The sequence below is a fragment of the Argopecten irradians genome, unplaced genomic scaffold, assembly GCF_041381155.1.
Source record: "Argopecten irradians isolate NY unplaced genomic scaffold, Ai_NY scaffold_0494, whole genome shotgun sequence".
Classification (NCBI taxonomy): Eukaryota; Metazoa; Mollusca; class Bivalvia; order Pectinida; family Pectinidae; genus Argopecten; species Argopecten irradians.
In genome coordinates this window covers 1-4,293 of record NW_027187961.1, presented here as the reverse complement: position 1 = coordinate 4,293, position 4,293 = coordinate 1, and the positions used below count along the sequence as shown (strand labels likewise).

At 34.0% G+C, this 4,293-nt stretch overlaps 1 pseudogene; it reads right to left on the bottom strand.

Annotated features, from left to right (window-relative positions):
- Positions 1 to 539: 539 nt before the first annotated feature.
- On the bottom strand, positions 540 to 2,498 carry LOC138312850 (toll-like receptor 8; annotated as a pseudogene).
- Positions 2,499 to 4,293: the final 1,795 nt, after the last annotated feature.

Below are 4,293 nucleotides of genomic sequence, written 5' to 3'. Positions count from 1 at the left end.
ATGCTCATTCAGTTTCACACTCATTTCAATATGTAAAAAAAAATCCAGAAAAATTATGAAACAATTATAGCATTTTGATTTTGATCAATACATGGTTATATCGACAACAGAAAAATATCGACCTCGAAGGTGCGTCCACGGTCCATATTTTTTCTTTGATTAATATAACCATGTATCGACCATATCAAAATGCTCTATTTGTATAGTGAACTTAAACGTCTTATGGATGATATCAATGTTACCAGAATACGGATCAATGTAAGAATAGAGATATTTAACTTATTCATCATTAGAATACAGTGAAATAGTCTTGTTCAGATTTTGTATTTAAATTAATTATAAGATCGTGATATACAGAGTACCAATTAATTACATATGGATATGGATGCTACCGCTATAATACCTACTGAAGATCTCATATCCCCAAGAGTATAAAAATGTGGGTCAGAACACGAACGGCACTTATTCCTAAAGAAATAAAATACTAATGCTAGTTTTATTCGTTTTACATTTAAATTTAAATTAAGTTATAGAATTGTATAAACGTTTTTACACTCGTATAATAGATCAATGAAAGAACATTGCAACTTAATATTTGTTTGTGTTTGTCTGTTCATTTATAAGAAGCAGAACCAATAAGGATTTTTTCCTCGTTATAAAGGTGTCTCTGTTACATATTTAGATTTAAATTCACCATTTTGTCTTAAAATCTGACTTGACAATCTCTCCCAAAACTTGTTTTTGGCTCCAGTCAATTTGTCTAAAGTCGTGTTACTTTTATTTGGCCATCGTAAAGGACGGATTATTTTCCAGTTGTTCCGGATAAGTTTAGGAAATTCGCTCTTTTTTATATCGTTTAACAAAATAAAAATATTCATATTTTCTCGTCCAACACGAAATGAATATTCATAAGTTAACCTCATGGTGAATAGTAGCCACTCTCTTTCTAAAGAAGCATAACTAACAACAAATACAGTTTGACGTGATGCGTCTATAGCGTCCATGATGTTATCAGCTGTGTCTCGGCCTGGTATGAAATCTTTATCCTCACAGCAAAATTCGATTCTTTCTCATCCAACCAGGGTGCTAATTTATCTCTCACCCAAATGTGATCTTCGTCGCAATAGGAGATATATAAATCGTTTGTAAATTGTGTAGCTTCCGCCGGATGACGGCACAACACTCGTAACCACACACTTCGTCGCCATGCCTCTCTTGCTAGAACACCAAACACGAAGAATATAAATGTTAGAGTAAAAGAGACGATAAGCCACGTTTGAGAAACACAATGATCTTTGAATTGCTCGAAAGTTTCGAGAAATTCTGCTATCGGTACCTCAATTCCTTCTGACGTCATACATAATAGTTCTCGCTTTTTGTATATCACATTAGTGGCTTCTACCCACGATAGGAACTCCAAATTTTCACATGTACATACTAACGGATTCCCATGTAACACAATTTGAAAATCATTCGATTTGATTTTCATTTCATCAAGTAATGTATAATGGAAATAGATTAATGTTGTTATGAAATTATTGCTAATATCAAGATTCTCTAATACGGTTAAATTGTGTAATATCTCTGTAGGAATCCGGTCCATGTGATTTCCAGAAAGGTTGAGATGTTTGAGAGTGTCCTTCTGATCAGTTAACAGATGTGTATGTATGAATTTCAAGTTATTTGAGGAGAAAGATCGATTAAAGACAGATTATGAAGTCCTTTAAATATTGCGGGTGTGTTCCGACTAAGGACGCGTTCGATATTGCATTTCCTTGCAGTCAGCCGAGAGAGGAGAGGCATTTCTGCAAAACATATTTGGATGTACTTCAGAACAGTCGACTCCGGATATGTCTAATTCCTTTAAATGTATTAGTCCTTTGACAACTGCATATGAACATCTAAGAATCTTATTAGAATAACCTATCTTCAACACAGTCAGATTATTTTTTGCTATGGTCATATTAAATAAATACCCCGAAATCGAATTGTCCGTCATATCTACATAGGTAAGATTTGTGGGTAAGAAAAATGTTCTTTCTCTACTAAAACTACTTCGCTTTCGAACAATATTCATCTCAGTATGCGTTGCTCGTAGGCAAGTCAATGAACGGAAAAGCCCCAACATAGTAAGTGGTTGTGGCAAATAGAACATATTGTCTGAAACATCTAGTTCCTCAATGCATGTTTTAGTAGTCCATGCGATAAAGGCATCTGCGCCTATTGTTGAGATAGCATTACCGATCATATGGAGTTTCCTTACACAAATTGTTCCCAGGTTAAACATATCAGATTTCCTTAGATCGTCGCCAGTAGTAAAAATATATCGAAATCGATTGATTGAAAGTAAATCCATTGTTCTTCCTCTGATTCCGTATAGTCCCTGAAGGGCATCACGGAAAGTTAAAGTGACTGCTAAAGTTCTCCATTTTAATGTGGTAAGATTTCCAAAGGGAGCAAGAGTGTTTGTTTCGATCTTTTTGAAAGGTGCTTTGATACTAAGTACTTTTATATTTGATCTTTTAAGTCCGTCAAATGAATCGTTTAACAAAGACACGGTACCGTTGCCTTGAAAGGATAGGTATAAATTTTGTAAATGTGTTTGGTTCAAAAATCCGTTTTCCAAACACAAATCCCTGAAAAATATCTATAGAAAGAAATTAAGATTCGAAATGGCTGACAAAGCCTGTCCTGGATAAACTTTTCTAATATGGAATTTATTTCTTTGAATTTTTATTTCCTTTAGCTTTTTTAGGGTTTCGAAGACATTTATATCTAAAGATAATTGTTCTAGTTTGTTGTCTGTGAGATCAAGTTCTTCAATATTCGGGACGTTATCGAATGCTCCGGACGTGATCCTTACTAGTTTGTTTCTTTGAAGATGCAATATTTTTAACAGTGGAAGATCCGGAAATGAACCCCGTTCAAAGGAAGTAAAATAGTTGTTACTTAGATCCAAACTAGTCGTATTTGACGGCAAACACTTAGGTACAACGAGCAGACGACATCCGGAACATATCACGTGGGTCTCTCCAGGCCTTTCAATGGTGTTACAGCAAACAGGAAGTGCATCTGAATGGTTATAGAAAAGCATTGAGTTTTGATAAGGGCAATATATAATTAATGAGTGAGGAATACATAAATCATTTTTATAACTATTTACCTGGTTTTATATCGTATGACATTCAACGAAATACAAAACTTAATGGAAATTATAGCATGTATATCAGAAATCACTTGACTTGAAACTTAATTGGTTTAATCAAACCTTATGTTTTTACGAGATAAATGATGAAAAATTGCGCAGTTATGGTACATATAACTTGAACGAGACAACCAAACCTAACCCTATATTATAAACATGTTAACACAGTATTGATTGTATAACGGCTACCCTAAAACCTTTAGTAAATAAAACTATAAATTGTCATTGGATGATTTTTGATGGGCTTTTATAAAATATGGTCAAGGTCATTCATATTGACGAAGTTGGTAACCCTTTATCTCAGCATGCCAAAGGTCCGGAATCAGGTCTCTAGACTTTCAAGAACGCCAAAAGAAGTCTTTTAAACATTTCAGGTGTTTTGTCCTTTGAAAGAAGTTCAATATCATTCATGTAAACAAATATGAACATGCTACTAGCCATAAGGTATCTGGGCCATTTTGAACTAAGCAAGAAGGTGTTTCAAGATTTAAAGATTTTGGCCCTTGTGGTATGAAGGTCAATGCTATTCATATTAACAAACGTGGTACTCATTTTATTTTGCCATGCTACATACGCAATAACAGGTATCTAGACATTCAAAACCTTAACAAAAAGTCGCTTAAAAATAAGTTTTTTGGTTTCTTTGACCTTAATGAAGGTCAAGGTCACTCAAATTAAAATTTTGTATTCATTTATCTCAACACGCTACATGCCCAATAACAGGTCTCCTGGTCTGCCAGAACTTGAGAAGATTGTTAAATGATTTTATCGAAAAGTTGATCTTTTGAACTTTGACCCTTATTTCTAACCGGAAGTTGGCGTTTTGCAGAAAAAGCGTTTCAAAGATGTTTGTTAATTTTTTATTCTACATAAACATATCCTAAAATGAAAGAAATTTGCTGAGCCGCTAACGAGATATAAATCTACGTGTAAAATAGCAAATAAGTTCATAACGACCATTTTGGATTTTGAGCAATATCTAAAATTGCTGCTGTCACACCTTGACCTTATCTCATATAGTATGGTGACATCTTCATTGGGTATATCTCTTACCATATCGGAGATTCATTGTATACAATGTTGAATGC